This window comes from Vipera ursinii (genome assembly GCF_947247035.1).
Source record: "Vipera ursinii genome assembly, chromosome: 3".
Taxonomy (NCBI): Eukaryota; Metazoa; Chordata; class Lepidosauria; order Squamata; family Viperidae; genus Vipera; species Vipera ursinii.
The window spans coordinates 9,528,912-9,546,754 of record NC_139516.1 but is presented as its reverse complement, the minus strand read 5'-3'; the positions used below and the strand labels follow the sequence as shown (position 1 = coordinate 9,546,754).

Sequence of the window (17,843 nt, the reverse complement as noted above, 5' to 3'; positions counted from 1 at the left end):
GAGGAAAAAGGAATGGAAAGTTAATGGGAAAAAAAACCAGGGTCAATCAGTAATTCAACAACTGTCATTAAAGAAGACAACAGCTCAAGGTTCAGAAGTCACATTAAATATAACTAATCAAGGTTCAGACGTCACACTAAGTACAAGTAATTAAAGCTGCTAGAAACATCAATCACATGCATTCTTGTGTCCCAGCAGAGGAGAGAGTGCAGGTAAGAATGGTTAAACTCATCCTCACCATGGAAAAAACCTTGATTTATCATAGTAGCTCATGACATGCCCTAATTATATTACATGGAGGTAGGATTGGCTTAATGGTTAAGATGCTGGCCTACAAACCAGGAGACTGGGAGTTCTTGTTCCATCTTAGGCATGGCAGCCGGCTGGGTGACTTTGGGTCAAACACCAGAAAATGGTGAGTTCTAGTTCCGCCTTAGGCATCAAAGCCTGCTAGGTGACTTTGGGACAGTCATTCTCTCTCAGCCCAATGTATCCCGTAGGGTTGTTGTGGAGAAAATAAGAGAAGAAAGGAAAGTATGTTTGCCTCCTTGACTTACTTTCAAAGTAATTAAAGGTAAAGGTAAAGGTTCCCCCGCACATGCGTACTAGTCGTTTCCGACTCTAGGGGCTGGTGCTCATCTCCGTTTCAAAGCCGAAGAGCCAGCGTTTGTCCGAGGATGTCTCCGTGGTCATGTGGACGGCATGACTAGATGCCAAAGGTGCACGGAACGCTGTTACCTTCCCACCGTAGTGGTCTCTATTTTTCTACTTGCATTTTTACGTGCTTTTGAACTGCTAGGTTGGCAGAAGCTGGGATGAGTAACAGGCGCTCACTCTGCTACGCGGCACTCGGGATTTGACCCGCCAAACTGCCGATCTTCTGATTGACAGGCTCAGCGTCCTAACCCACTGAGCCACCGCATCCCTTCAAAGTAATTAAGGCAGGATAAAAAAAAATCTAATCAACAAGCAAACACATAAATCTTCTCCAGAGGGGTACAATGTCCTTCCTCAGAACCAAGTCTTTGGGGGCAGGTGGCTGTAGAAAGAGACCATCTTTTTCTGAGAAGGAGACGGTTTGGTGGGTGCTGGGAAGTTTAGCACTATCTACTTGCTAACTATGATATAGCTAGCAATAGGAAATAAGCTGCAAGGTTCTGCAAAACACCAAGGCAAATCCACACTCTGAATAGCCTGTGTTGGGAAGCTGCCAGCTAAACTTGAAAGGAGGAAGAATTAGGCAAGAGCCTTTACAAGTGGCTTGCCCTTACTGTAAACACAGCCCAATTGAGGAACCACCAAGCACTCTTGAACCACTGATAGGTGCATTGCTTAACCGACGGAACTCTGAGTAGGCCGACCCTGTGGGAGCGAACCGAGTGATGGGAGGTTGACAATGGCAGCAGGTGGTCTCGCAAATACCCCGGGCCTTGAATCGCATCTGGAGGACAACCGGAAGCCAATGAGTGGAGTAACATGGGAGTATCGAGGAACTCCCATAAGTACCCACGCGGCCGCATTTTGCATCAGCTGAAGCCTCCGGGTGCACTTCAAGGGCAGCCCCATGTAGAGAGTGTTACAGTAATCCAGGCGAGAAGTGACAAGGGCATAGGTGAAACATTTCATTTCAGAAATGAAATCCCACTCCATTCTGGGCACTGATGATGTTACCTAGTTGGATACTGAGACGTCTGTAAGAAAACAAGCAAGCTCAGAGAGCACCAAGGACCCCTCATTTCAAAGTGAGCTACAAATATTCTCTTCTCTGGGTACTAATTATTGCTGTTAAAACACACCCATCCCTGGGGTGGGGGGAAGGAATTCAAGCCAGCCATATGGAAAGGAAGCTCTCCTTTATAGAAATATACATCCAATCAGTTGCCGAGACAAGGTAGCTTCTGATAACACCGTCACAGCCCTCAATCCAAGGTGCACCCGCTTTGTTGGAAGACTGATTTATGCAGCCATATTCTTGTCAAGTCTGAAAAAAGCATGCAGCTTAAAAATGTCAGCGCTGGGTGGGGAGGAACAAAAAAAAAACGACCTCAGCAACAGGATTCCTCTTTTTTAAGCTGGCACCGGCTTTCTCCAAAAAATCTTCACTTTGTCATCCTGTCAAAAAGTTCTATTTAAAAACACGCCACCACCCCTAAAATGGCCCTCATTTTATCAGTAGGGGAAGAATGTTTGAAGTACAACAACGGAAATGTGATGCCTACAGAAACATGGGTCTTCCAGTGTTCAAAGGAAGGGAATAAAATGTCACTACATGAACTCCTGTTAAATCAAGGGCTACCCGTAGCCGTGAGCCACCCAAAGTGATTGGCAGGCCAGCAGCTTGTCAAACGCATTTCTGTATTAAATAAATAAACAGCTCCACCAGTTGCGCAACACCGTAAAAAGAAAAGAGAATCTGTCAGGAAGAAGTAAGTGAAACACACATTTCTATATTTTAGATATCTTGTGGGCTGGATTCTATTCTCAAAACAACTATGAAAATGAGGAAAATTTAATTATACGCAACTCCTGGCAAACGGAAGGGTTTTTTTCTCCGTTTTTCCTGAACTGGGATTATTTGCAAAGAAAACTATGGAAGTATCTAGGATTCAGATTCTGCTTTTAATTAATATTATACTAATCACAGGATCTAGTTGTATGTTGTTGCTTCTCCTGGCAACTGTATGGAGATTCATATTCAGTTCCGGAACAATAAATATTCTTCTCTAAATAACATTAATGAAAAAAGGTTTTACTATTGTTCTTTTTTTGTTTGTTTGTAAGGTCGTTTCTATCCTGTGTTCTTGTTGCTTCACAGTGTTTATGCAGAAACTGTTTTATTTCCTAAATTATCATCCCGAGAAATTCTTTTGTTCCTTTCTTCTTTCTTAAAAGAACTAAGAAATTTCTAAAAAACATCTGTTACATTATTCCACCTTAATCGTCCTTTTGGCTATGTTCGTTTTAATTCACAGGTTTAGTAGTTAACTGATTTTTTTAAAAAAGTAAATTGATGTCCTGAGAAAAGGATACCAAAAAGTTTCACTTCAACAACAAATGAAATTCCGTTCCTTCCCCCCCTCGAAAAAAATATATCAAAGCTATATAGTTAGTATATTTTTATTCTTTCCATTGTTTTAAGATGCTTTAAGATGTTTTAAACGGACGCGGTGGCTCAGTGGGTTAGGACGCTGAGCTTGTCGATCAGAAGGTCGGCAGTTTGGTGGGTCGAATCCTGAGTGCCGCGTAACAGAGTGAGCGCCTGTTACTCGTCCCAGCTTCTGCCAACCTAGCAGTTCGAAAGCACGTAAAAATGCAAGTAGAAAAATAGGGACCACTGCGGTGGGAAGGTAACAGCGTTCCGTGCGCCTTTGGCGTCTAGTCATGCCGGCCACATGACCACGGAGACGTCCTCGGACAAGCGCTGGCTCTTCGGCTTTGAAACGGAGATGAGCACCGGCCCCTAGAGTCGGAAACGACTAGCATGCATGTGCGGGGGAACCTTTACCTTTTTAAAGATGTTTTAACTGTAATATATTTTAATAGTTTAAAAACTGTAATATATTTTTTGAATTGTAAAGCTGCCCAGGGTGGCTACAGAAATTGAACAAGTAAAGAACTAAAAATAAAAGATAAACTTATTGAAGGATCGTTCATCAGTATTTAAAATTGACAGCTTCAAATAACGCTTGTGGCCTTTAAATCAGCTGCTTAGCATTTTGAAGGTTAAAATATAACATAAAAGAAATGCACGTGCCTTTTTTTGAGGGGGGGGCCACGATAACTTACTAGATGTTCCATTGCTTTGTAATGTGGAAAAAAAGAAACGTACATACACAAAAATGGAAAACCCAGCCAGACCTACATTCCTGAAAAGGTGAAGTAGTTCTTATCTTTCTACAGTAGGATAATTATGGAGGAATCCAGCTAGAAAGGAATACAAATCAAACCTCTCCCTTTTTGATTCCTACAAAGAATTCGCTGGATTATATATAATATTGCAGCATTCAGAGGAGGGGAGCAGGGTGAGACAGCCTTTAAAACACTGATAAAAGGTTGACCGTGTCTATAAAATAATAAAAGTTTGAGATATTAATCTCAAACAAAACATAGGTAAAGGTAAAGGTTCCCCCGAACATGCGTGCTAGTCGTTTCTGACTCTAGGGGCTGGTGCTCATCTCTGTTTCAAAGCCGAAGAGCCAGCGCTTGTCGGAGGACGTCTCCGTGGTCATGTGGCCGGCATGACTAGACGCCAAAGGCGCACGGAACGCTGTTACCTTCCCACCGTAGTAGTCCCTATTTTTCTACTTGCATTTTTACGTGCTTTCGAACTGCTAGGTTGGCAGAAGCTGGGACGAGTAACAGGCGCTCACTGTGTTACGCGGCACTCGGGATTCGACCCGCCAAATTGCCGACCTTCTGATCGAGAAGCTCAGCGTCCTAACCCGCTGAGCCACCGCGTCCCTTAAACAAAACATACACCACAGCAAAGGCCACAATTTATCTGCTCAGCATATTTCTCCATAATCAGAAGTGAATCCATAATCTAAATATAATAATGGAGTCCTTGGTTTATGACCACGATTGAGCCCAACGTGCCTGTTGCTAAGGGAGACAGTTTTAAGTGCGTTTTGCCCCATTTTATGATCTCTATTGCCACAGCTGTTAAGTGACTCACTGCAGCTATTAAGGTAGTAACACGGTTGCTAAGTGAATCAGCCTCCCCATTGACTTTGCTTGTCGGAAGGTCACAAAAGGAGATTACGTGACCCCGGGATACTGCAATCGTCATAAATACAAACCAGTTGTCAATCATCCAGATTTTGTTCATGTGACAATTGGGGATGCTGCAACCGTCGTGTAAACAAAGGTCATAAGTCACTTTTTTCAGTCTGATTGTAACTTCAGTCACTAAATGAACTGTTGTAAGTCGAGGACTACTTTCCTGGATGTTTGTACAGATAGTCCTCCACTTACAACTGTTCACTTAGTGACAGTTCAAAGTTATGACAAACCTCACCAAGTTACTTACAACCCATTTTGAAGTTCCAATAGCAATTCCCCTCCTGACATGTGATCACATTTAGAGGACATAGTAACTGTTCCACATTTACAGCCATTTGTAGCATCCTACAGTCAGGTGACAAGAATTTACTCTTTTTTTCTTTTTTTTTCCAAAACTAGCGTTGACTTTTGGTTTCCAGCAAAAAAACGCCCATTAGACATAATAGCTATGCTTAACAACTGTGGCATTTGCTTCATAGACAAAAGGTTGACTTAATGACCGCAGTGTTTCTTGAACGAGGACTACATGTATGCAGAATCGAAGTATCAAAAACAATAAAAAAACCACGACCTAATATACAACATCCATTGATTTCTAGACACAGTGGATCTAAACGGAGCAATTACACTGAAGAAACCTTTTTGGAGGATATAACATTTAGTTTATTTCAGATTACTGGGAATTTTCGCTTTTTTTTTTTTTTGCATGCCATTCAACAAGGGCAGATGGGCGCCATCAGCCCTCAGCTGGCAAAGTCTGGATAGGCCAGGGGTAGGCAACCTTGGCTCTTTTATGACTCGTGGACTTCAAGTCCCAGAATTTCTGAGCCGGCATAGCTATAGGGTATAGGTCTCCTGCTTCAGCAGGAAGTTGGACTAGATAGTCCCCAACCTTTGCGGCTTGGTGGCCTGGGAGTTGGACTAGAACAGGGGTAGGCCACCTTGGCTCTTTTACGACTCGTGCAACTCCCAGAATTCCTGAGCCAGCATGGCTCAGCTTGGAAACCTCTCCCTTTCCCCTCAACGTGGCTGGCTCAGGAATTCTGGGATTTGAAGTCCACGAGTCATAAAAGAGCCAAGTTTGCCTACCCCTGGACTAGAACAATAGTCCCCAATCTTTGCAGCTTGGTGGCCCGGCTGGAGGGAGAGGGGAACTGGGCCACGTGAGATGTGGGTCCATGCGCGCAAGCAGCTCGACTCACACAAGTGGCAGACCGGCATCAATGCCCATGCACACGCACCTCGACTAGTTGAGCTGCACACACGCCAGCCCGCCACTCTCAAGGCCTGGTTCCCCTCTTCCCCCCCCCCAGCCGTGTGAGGTGCATTGTGCGAGCCACGAGTGCAGGCGTCTGTGCCAGCCCGCCCCTCGCGTGAGTCCAGCTATGCATGTGCATGCACAGTGCGCCGCCATTCACGGCCGTGTTTCAAATAGGCCACGGGGGTTGGGGACCCCTGGAGTAGAAGACCTCCACGGTCTCTTCCAACTCTGTTGCTCTGTTAATCTGTGCAAGATGGGCACTATCAGCCCTCAGCTGGCAAAGTCTGGCCAGGGGTAGGCAACCTTGGCTCTTCTATGACTCGTGGACTTCAACTCCCAGAATTCCTGAGCCAGCTATACTTGGCAACTGGTTCATACTTATAACCAGTGCTGTGTCCCAAGGTCATGTGATCCCCCTTTTGCGACCTCCTGATAAGCAAAGTCAACGAGGAAGCCAGATTCACTTAACAACCGGGTTACTAACTTATCAACTGCAGTCTTTCACTTAACAACTCCGGGAAGAAAGGTCGTAAAATGGGGCAAAACTCACTTAACAAATGTCTCTCTTAACAACAGAAAGTTGGGGCTGAATTGTGGTCATAAGTTGAGGACTACCTGTATTATGATTGGGCTGATTTTTCTGCCTTATGCTACTGAAAGGCAATAACATTTAATATGTATTGCCCTGTTCACCGCCCTGAGTCCTTCGGGAGAAGGGCGGTATACAAATAAAATTAATAAATATAAATAAATAAATAATAAATAAATAAACATCACGCTCGATCTGAATTGAAGATTCTTCTTTAATTATCAAATCAGATCAAACTTGATCTGATTTAATAATTAAAGAAGAATCTTCACTTCAGCCGGATGAACTAGAAGATATAGACCAGACCTAATACTAGGAACTGAACCCTCATAGATTATCTTGAAAAAACTTTTTCTCAAAAAAAAATATATCTGTAACTAGATTTTAATTGATTAGTGCTTAACCTGGAAACTAGATCTCAACTTATAATCATAATTGGGACTAGAATTTCCGTTGCTAAGCGAGACAATTTTTAGGTATTCACACCCAATTTTACCACCTTTCTTGCCACAGTTGTTAATTGAATCACTGCAATTGTTAAGCGAGTCACACGGTCATTAAGTGAATCCAGCTTCCTTCCTTGACTGCTGACGAGCCAGGTGAGAAGGGACTCAGATTCCGTACAATTCTCCCATTTATAATCATTGACTACTCAATAGAAATGGGGGAAAATGGCACATTTCCCAGGCCTGCAGATGTACCCTCCTCATATTTTCTTCACAAAGTGTGAGGATTGTGTTTCCAGTCAAGCCTTAATTGCATATAACTTCACGGATGTTGACTCTATTGAGAAACAGGCTTGGGCTATATATATATATATGTCTCCATTCTCTATTGTGGCTTTGAAAGCTGAACTCGGTGTCAGGTTGATAACACCTCCATCTCTCGGTCCTCTGATCCTTGTTTCTTGTCCAGGAATTTATTTCCAGCCTTCAAACTGACCTGAACCCATTTTCTACATCCAATCTAACCTCTTGGGTTTGACTGCCAAACAAAACAACTTAATTTAATTCCACTAAAAGCAAAGCTTTTAGCAAAGCCTAATCAGGTTCCGACTGAGTGCTCATCATCTGAAAGAAATCTTAATGAGTTGCTCTCATTTTATGTCATCCAGATGAAGAGAAGGAACCTCAAGTTCCTCCCATGAAAACCATCATCACCACCAGCAGCAGCAGCAGCAATCTCCACTGGAATGAAGGGCAGAGAAGGGGAAAGTTGCACAAAGTCATTAAATGAAGGTAAGTCCTTCACCCAAACTGGATCAAGTAACAGAGGCAATTCACAGCTCTAAGTTATAATGCAAACTGTTGACAGTGAAATCAGTTATATATATTTATATTTATTAAATTTTTATACCGCCCTTCTCCTGAAGGACTCAGGGCGGTGTACTTTATCAGATTAGGAGGCCAGTGAGGAAATGAACTCAGCCCTTGCTTGCTTGCCTTCCATCCCTTCTCTTTTCAGTGACACATTTTCCTCCCCATCCCCCTTCCTGAAAACTGCACCCTTCCTGAAAATCCTCCTATTGTTCTTCCTGAAGGCATCTCCTTACGGTTCAGGCCAAGGAACAGGAGAGCTTTGGTATGCCTGCCTGTGGGACCCGACCAGGAGGAGTACATTGTGGTTAATTTAAGGCTTGCTTTAGCACAGATAGGTGTGATTCATCCTTAGCTCTTTTGTGACTCGTGGACTTCAACTCCCAGAATTCCTGAGCCAGCCATGCTGAGGGGAAAGGGAGAGGTTTCCAAGCTGAGCCATGCTGGCTCAGGAATTCTGGGAGTTGAAGTCCACAAGTCATGACGGGGCCATAGTTCCCCCATGCTGGCTCAGGAATTCTGGGAGTTGAAGTCCATGAGTCATAAAAGAGCCAAGGTTGCCTACCCCTGTTCTAGTCCAACTCCCTGCTCAAGCAGGAGACCCTATACCATTTCAGACAAATGGTTTCCAGTCTCTTCTTAAAAACATCCAGAGATGGAGCACCCACAGCTTTTAGAGGCAAGTCATTCCACTGGTTAATTATTAGTGTTTTCTGCTAATAGAATCTTCCTTTTCTCCATAGATTAGCAGGATATAAAACCCTGAACACAGCCATGCGTACCCCAGTTGGGATTGTGCAATGCTAACCTCACATTAACTCAATGCAACTTGCTATCAATTTACAATCCATACTAATTTGATTCTTATATTAAGTCCTACTCAAAGCAATCCTCCTCTATGTCTAAGCAAAAACAGTCATCCCACGTGGGTCCCAAATTATGCCATGGCCTGATACAAGCAGTCCTTGACTTACAACATTTCATTTAGGGACCATTCAAAGTTACCATGGCTATGGAAAAAAAAGTGATTTATGATCGTTTTTACAACAGTTGCACCACCCCATCCATGATCATGTGATCGAAATTCAGATGCATGGCAACTGGCATCAGAGGGATAGAATCAAGATCACGTGAAGTGTTGATACCACTTTACAATGCCTTGGTAAGGCCACACTTGGAATACTGCATCCAGTTTTGGTCACCACGATGTAAAAAAGATGTTGAGACTCTGGAAAGAGTACAGAGAAGAGCAACAAAGATGATCAGGGAACTGGGGGCTAAAACATATAAGGAACGGTCGCTGGAATTGGGTATGTCTAGTTTAATGAAGAGAAGGACGAGGGGTGACATGATAGCAGTGTTCCAATATCTCAGGGGCTGCCACAAAGAAGAGCGAGTCAAGCTATTCTCCAAAGCACCTGAAGGCAGGACAAGAAGCAACAGATGGAAACTAGTCAAGGAGAGAAGCAACCTAGAACTAAGGAGAAATTTCCTGACAGTTAGAACAATTAACCAGTGGAACAACCTGCCTCCAAAAGCGGTGAATGCTCCAACACTGGAAGTTTTTAAGCAGAGACTGGACAGCCATTTGACTGAAATGGTATAGGGTTTCCTACCTGAGCAGGGGGTTGGACTAGATGACCCCCAAGGTCCCTTCCAACTTTATTATTATTATTATTATTATTATTATTATTATTATTATTATTATTATTGTTGTTGTTGTTGTTGTTGTTGTTGTTGTTGTTGTTGTTGTTGATTAATTACAACTGCAGTGTTCTGGGGTCATGTGATCCCCTTTTGTGACCTGATAAGCAAAGTTAGTGGGGAAGCCGGTCGTAATATGGGGAAAACTCACTTAACAAGTGTCTCGCTTAGCAACAGGAATGTTGGGCTCAATTGTCATCGTAAGTCGAGGACTACATAACAGACCGACTGTATTCCATTACTAAAGGTCATCCTCAGTTAGCCTTCAGGGTAAAAAAGGGACTTTTTTCCCATGATTTCTTCACAGACATGTAACAGCTGCTCTAAGCCGGTTGCAAACAGCTCCTTCCATCCAGAACAGCAGCTGCAGCAACTTTTTCTGCCCAGAATATAATTAAATGCCAAAGATAATTATCTGCTACAAGAAGTACACTGCGACTGCATGAGGAATTTCAAGCTCTGCCCTTTCGCTGGGAGATGTCATATTACTTAAGTTCTTTTTGTAAAAAAAAAATGTTCCAAGGAATGAAAAGGTCACTTTGTAGTTTAAGAAATCCCGACCTACTGTTCTGCAAAAAATTCAGCTGCCGACAGTATTATATTTGGGCATCCCTGGAACACACTTTGGAAATGATCAAAGGCAATGGAGGGTGCTTTCACACTTTTAATTAATTTATTTATCCATGGTATAGGGTGGCTCAGGTCATATATAGGTAACAGAATAACAGAGAGTGGGAAGAGAACTTAGAGGTCTTCTAATCCAACCCCTTGCTCACGCAGGAAACCCCACACCAGGGGTCTTCAAACTTGACCCTTTTATGACTTGTGGACTTCAACTCCCAGAATTCCTCAGCCAGTGTGCTTGGCTGAGGAATTCTGGGAGTTGAAGTCCACAAGTCATAAAAGGACCAAGTTTGAAGACCCCCTGCCATAGAGAATTGGGACCACCACTGAGAAGGTCCTTATTTGTGGTCCCACCAGAAGTATATCCCTAATCCATGTGACCCATAACATACCCTGCCTTTTTATCCAGGTGGGTTGTGTAGATGTAACAGGGAAGAGGCTGGCCTTCAAGCAGCCTGGCCGCAAGTCAAGTAGGGCATTAAAAGTGATAAAGAGTACTCTTAATTTGTTACTAAACTGATTCATTTCTTTTTGCATCTCCACAATGCAAGTAGTCCTCCACGTGCGTCCACAATGGAGCCCAAAATTTCCATTGGTAAGCAAGACAGTTCTTAAGTGAGTTTTGATCAATTTTACAGCCTTGCTTGCCACGGTTGCTAAGTGAATCACTGCAGTTGGTTGTTCAACTGAATCTGCTCACCCCCTTGACACTGCTTGTCAGAAGGTCACAAAAGGTGATTGCAATGACCCTGAGACAGTGCGACCATTCTAAATATGAGACAGTTGTCAAGTGTCTGAACTTGATCATGTGACCATGGGAATATTGCAAATGTCGTAAGTGTGAAAAAACACTCATTTTTTTCAGTACTGTTGTAACTTCCAATGTTTACTAAATGAACTGCTGTAACTTGAGGACTACCTGTACCCATTCTTGCATTCACAAATGTCAGAAAAGATGAATCCTGAGAAATAAGCTCCTTGGTCTATGAATGAACCCCGGGCACACACACTCCACACTCCACAATACTAAAAGCTGAAGTCAAGTGTATGACGCATGGTAAGTGACCGGAAGATCTGAATGATGCAGGCTGCAATCACACAGGTGGTCTTCCACTTACGATCTTAACTGCACCCATCACTACAGTCGGACATTGCAAGAGTTGCCAAAGGGTCACCATGTAACTGCCCCCAATTTTACAGCCTTTTGCGGTATCCCCGGTGATTTTTAACGAGAGGTTTCAGTTTATTTTTATTTGCTAGCACCTCCAGATCTGAAATGAAATGCTACAATTCTAGGCAAACGTGGACGATTTCCACAAATGTTTACATTTATTTCTGGAGAACGGTGTCCCCTCTTCACCAGCTCTCCACCAACTCTCAGTTTGAAACCCGACACTCAGCAACTCATTTTCTCTTAATCCCCAAGCTGGAACTTCCTGAGCTGTTGACCTTTCCTAAGGTCAGCTCTGCTTCTCATATCTACGTGTTTGCAAGAGGGCTGGTGCATTTAGCGAGGACCATGACAGACAGCATAGTATCTGCATAAGTACACGCAAAGAGAAACTGTAACCCAGGAAACTATATTGTAAACTGGGAAAGGAAGGCATTTGCAGGGAAGCAAATGTAACAGCGGTGATCTCAGCATTAAAACCCAAAATGCAATAATTCGGTTTCTCCAACAGATTTTTGACCCAACAGCATCTTTGTATAGCTTCTTTTCGACATTGCTCTGATATCGAATACTAGGTTAAGATTTTTAACAAAATGGGGAGTCAGGATTTGCGATCACAGATGTCTAAACCAGATGTGGTCCCACAAGATCACTTTTCACATTGTATGTATGTATGTATAGACACACATTAACTACATTATACAGATAGTCCTCAACTTATGACCACAATTGAGCCCAAAATTTATATTGCTAAGTGAGACATTGGTTAAGCGAGTTTGGCCCCATTTTATGAGCTTTTTTGCCGCAGCTGTTAAGTGAAACGCTGCAGCTGTTAACTTAGTAACAAGGTTGTTAAGTGAATCTGGCTTCCCCATTGACTTTGCTTCTCGTAAGGTCTCAAAAGGTGATCACATGACTCCGGGACACTGCAACCGTCATAAATATGAGTCAGTTGCCAAGCGTTTGAATTTTGATCACTCTAGCCTGGGGAATGCAGCAATGGTCATAAGTGTGAAAAACGGTCATGTCACTTTTTTCAGTGCTGTTGCAACTTTGAAGGGTCACTAAACGAACTGTTATAAGTCGAGAACTGCCTGTATATTTTATATATGGCCCAAGACAAGGCCTCTTCACTCAGCGCAGCCAAGGAACGCCAAAAGATTGGACACACCTGGTCTAAAGCATACACCGTTTCCCCAAAAATAAGACCCAACCAAAAAATAAGCTCTAGCATGATTTTTCAGGACGCTGGTAATATAAACCCTACCCCACAAAATAAGCCCAAGTTAAGTTCGTCAGCCAGACAAGACGCATTTAGTACCGTATTTCCCCGAATATAAGCCCTAGCCAGAAAATAAACCTTAACAAAGTGATGGCGAGCCTTTTAGAGACCGAGTGCCCAAACTGCAACCCCAAACCCACTTATGTATCGTCGGGTGCCGGGTGGGCGTGGCCCATTGTGTGGGTGTGGCCCATTGTGTGGGCGTGGCCCATTGGGTGGGCGTGGCTGCAGTGGTAACGGCAGACTGGGTGGGACTAAAAAGTTCAATCAATCAATTCCAACTTTGCAAGATTTTTTTTCCCCCAAGAAGTTGAAATTGATTGATTGAACCTTTTTTTTTTTTGCACACAGCGATGGAGGCCTAAAGCAAAAATGTTTTGTAAAACCCAGCTGAAGGCGTAGGACTGGGGCAACGGCGCGCGTGCCCACAGAGAGGGCTCTGTGTGCCACCTGTGGCACGTGTGCCATAGGTTTGCCACCACAGCCCTAACAGGTCTTTTGGAGAAAAAATTTATATAAGACCCAGTCTTATTTTTGGCGAAACATGAGTAGTATCAAAATATTTAAGTGGCAATTAACGATTGAGGTAAGCATTGGATTTAGCCTCCAGGTGACTCAAGTGTCTTTGCCGCTCTTCTTTATCAGCTAAGCTAGAAATCATGTTGGAATATATTCAAGGTAGCATCGCCCCCTTTTTATTCATCTTTCTCAGACTGATGGGCATATCTGGAGCATTCTGGTGGGGGAGAGAGAGAGAGAGAGAGAGAGAGAGAGAGAGAGAGAGAGAGAGAGAGAAAGGGAGGTGTGTCTGATGGGAACATTGGTGCCTCCGGACAACCATGTTGCTGACTCAACTTAATGAAGACTGATTAGCTGGAGGTCAACAGATCACAGTCAGTGGGGATGAAATCTTATTTCCCAGGTTAAGGTCCCTTCTTCAGGATGTGAAGCTTGTACTAATAAATTAAGGTGAAGTTCAACAGAGGCCCACAGCAGAGGATGGATGGCCCCTTCCTTTTTGAGGAAAAGGACATCAGACATCACAAGACAGATTAGCAGAGGAAGAAGTCTTGTGATCATCATGCTAAGCTGAGTGGAGGAATGTAGAGAAATACACTTAAATGCATAAGAAAAAAAACAACCACCACCCAAAAACAAACGCTGTACCAGCTTATCAAATTCAACCGCCTGTCTCCTCTTACTAAGTCAGAAGTGCGATTTACTTTTTTTTTTTTTTGGGTAAGGAATCCACAAAGCAGTCCCTCTATCCACCCACCCACCCATCCATCCATCCCATATTTTGTCCAAAATAAAAGCATCTGATCACTGATTTGGGCAGAACAAGCACTGGCCAAAACAATTCAAGAAAGCAGATTTCAAGAGAATGTCCACATTGTACCTGACAGCTGGACTTTCCTTGAACTTGCAAAGCTGGCAATTTACACACAACATTGCAAAATGTTGACTAGGTAAAACCTGCACCTCTACCACAGTTTGACTGGGACTCCCATTATGTTGTCTAAACTTCATAGCTCTCAAAAGGGTGCAGATGGTGACGAGAAATTATAAGGACCACAAGGGAGCCCAAAATTTCTGTTATTAAGTGAGACGTTTATTGTCAGTTTTGCCCCATTTTAGAACAGAATAACAAGAGTTGGAAGGGACCTTGGAGATCTTCTAGTCCAACCCCCTGCTTAGGCAGGAAACCCTATAACATTTCAGACAAATGGTTGTCCAATCTCTTCTTAAAAACTTCCAGTGTTGGGGCGTTCACCGCTTCTGGAGGCAGGTTGTTCCACTGGTTAATTGTTCCAACTGTCAGAAAATTTCTCCTTAGTTCTAGGTTGCTTCTCTCCTTGATTAGTTTCCATCCGTTGCTTCTTGTCCTGCCTTCAGGCGCTTTGGAGAATAGCTTGACTCCCTCTTCTTTGGGGCAGCACCTGAGATATTGGAAGACTGCTATCATGTCCCCCCTTGTCCTTCTCTTCGTTAAACTAGACATACCCAATTCCAGCAACCGTTCCTTATATGTTTTACCCTCCAGTGCCCTCCCCACCTTTCCTGCCTCAGTTGTTACGTGAATCACTGCAGTTGATAAAGTTAGTAACCCGGTTGTTAAGTGAATCCCTGCAGCTGTTAAGTTAGTAACATGGTTGTTAAGTGAATCTGGCTTCCCCATTGATTTTGCTTGTCAGAAGGTTGCAAAAGGTGATCACATGACCCCCAGGATACAGCAACCGTCATAAATATGAGTCAGTTGCCAAGCATCTGAACTGTGATCACATAATTATGGGGATGCTGCAAAGGTCGTAACTGTGAAAAACGGTCATATGTTAAAGTTTTAACTTTGAATGGTCACTAAATGCTCTGTTGTAAGTTGAGGACTACCTGTACACATTTTGGTGAGGGAAGAAATGGAACTGTTCAGTCTTGGCGATTCGTGTACGAGGAGGACACGTTCACCAGAACATTTTAACCAATTAAATGACATCAAGTCAGGTCCAAGGCCTTGTAACTATGGCCAAATCTCAACTATCTCCGATGGCTATCAAAAGCTCTTTCACTCCAATGATCTCCTTGATCTTTCCCATTCATTTTCTCCACTAGTGTCACCTTCTACAGGTAGTCCTTGACTTACAACCATTTGTTTAGCCACTGTTAAACTTACAAGGAGGACAGGAAGGCCTGGAGGAACGTTGTCCATGGGGTTGCGATGGGTCAGACACGACTTCGCAACTAACAACAACAAAGTTACAAGAGCACCAAAACAGTTGACTTACGACGGTTTTTCGAACTTATGAGAGTTGCAGCATCCCCACGATTGCAGGATCAAAACTCAGATGCTTGGCAAATGGATCACATTTACGATGGTTCCAGTGTTCCGGGATCATGGGATCACTTTTTACAACCTTCTGACAGGCAACGTCAATGGGGAAGCCAGACTGACTTAACAACCATGTTACTAACTTAACAACTACCGTGATTCACTTAACTGTGGCAAGAAAGGTTGTAAAATGAGGCAAAACTCGTTAACAACTGTCTTGCTTAGCAACAGAAAGTTTGGGCTCCACTGTGGTTGTAAGTCGAGGAGCGAGTACATCCCTCACTCCTGTCACTCCTTTTCTTCCAGTTTATTATAAGCTCACATTTACCCCTTATATGTTGCTGCCTGTTGATTATCACCAAAAGAGAATGATCAGTCTTCATTTCAGTCAAGCTTCAAGTGGTTCTTCTAGGAGAGGGGTGTCAAACTTGCAACTCATATCATGTGACGTGTCGCAACGTATCGTGACATTTTCCCCATTGCCAGAGCTGGGGTGGGCACGGTTTCAGCATGACACATCTGGCCTGCGGGCTGGGAGTTTGACACCCCTGATCTAGGACAGGGGTAGGCAACCTCGGCTCTTTTATGACTCGTGGACTTCAACTCCCAGAATTCCTGAGCCAGCCATGCTGAGGGGAAAGGGAGAGGTTTCCAAGCTGAGCCATGCTGGCTCAGGAATTCTGGGAGTTGAAGTCCACGAGTCATAAAAGAGCCAAGGTTGCCTACCCCCGATCTAGGAGAACACAAGCATCTTCTCCAATTCTGCAGTGCAAAACCGTCTTTCTTCTTTTTCTTGTTCTTCTAAGCCTTCTTCACTTTTTAGCTAATGAAGTAGCTTTGTCTGTACATTGCTTGTGTACAGCTTTCATCTCTTGCAACCTTACAATCTATTTGCTGTACAGGATAAGCACACATGGGGTCAAAAGCTACCCACGATTCACTTCTCTAAGCTAAGTTCTTGCAATAACTTCTCATCTGTTCAAACATTTCTCAGAAGAATAATTAGCTATTGTGGACATACATATTAGCTGCATGCAGGCCATATATTGATATGAGTTACACCAGATTCTCTAAACTCTGCTTCACGGATTCCGTGACGGCTTTGATGGGGTTTATATTCCCCTACCAATTCACATTATCCCCTTGTTTGTGGATTTCTGCAAAATCCTAACTCACATTTATAATAATAGTAATAATAATAATAATAATAAGAAGAAGAAGAAGAAGAAGAAGAAGAAGAAAAAGAAGAAGAAGAAGAAGAAGAAGAAGAAGAAGAAGAAGAAGAAGAAGGAGAAGAAGAAGAAGAAGAAGAAGAAGAAAAAGAAGAAAAAGTAGTAGTAGTAGTAGTAGTAGTAGTAGTAGTAGTAGTAGTAGTTGGAAGGGACCTTGGAGGTCATCTAGTCCAACCCCCTGCTCAGGCAGGAAACCCTATACCATTTCAGACAAGTGGCTGTCCAGTCTCTTCTTAAAAACTTCCAGTGTTGGAGCATTCACCACTTCTGGTTTGTAAGCAAGTTACGGTTTATAGCTGCATTCTCCAACATGTTCCTTCCAGAATATTGGAACACAATTCTTATGATAATCACCTATGTAGCATGATCTGGTCATGTTGGCTAGAATCATGGCAAACTAATATGTCTACAAGAAAAATGGTCCTGTGAAATTTGGTTTACCGTAACCAAACTAAATAGTATCATCAGTGCTAATAGGGTTTACTCTTATTTTATGTACTAGTGGCTTGCCTTGTCAATGTAGATAACAACAGCCCAATTGAAGAACAACCAAGTCCACTCCCAACAATACTGACAGGGCAAGACACTAGTATATAAAAGGAGAGCAAACTGTACTCCCTTATTGGTACTGATGATGTTACCTAGTTGGGTAATGAAATGTCTACAAGAAAACAAACAAGCTCAGAGAGCACTAAGGACCCCACAGTTCAGCCCTGAGCTACAAGTCTTCTCTTCTATCAATACCGTAACCATTGTTTGCCTGATTCAATGTCACAGCAACTTAAGCATCCAACACAGACCACAAGGCCACAAATATTTGAGCTGCCTTGCAGATACAAAGATCCCGTCCTGACATTTGAACAGTGATGTCTGAATTAAGCCAAGGCAAGGCAAGGCAGGACAAGAAGCAAATGGATGGAAACTAATCAAGGAGAGGAGCAACCTGGAACTAAGGAGAAATTTCCCGACACAACAATTATTTATTTATTTATTTTATTTTTATGGGATTTGTATGCCGCCCTATCTCCCAAAGGACTCAGGGCGGCTAACAACGATCA

At 43.1% G+C, this 17,843-nt stretch overlaps 1 protein-coding gene across 1 annotated transcript in view; it reads right to left on the bottom strand.

Annotated features, from left to right (window-relative positions):
* The window catches only part of LAMA5 (laminin subunit alpha 5), a 240,386-nt gene that overhangs the window by 175,968 nt on the left and 46,575 nt on the right, over positions 1-17,843 (bottom strand). The window lies entirely within an intron of this gene.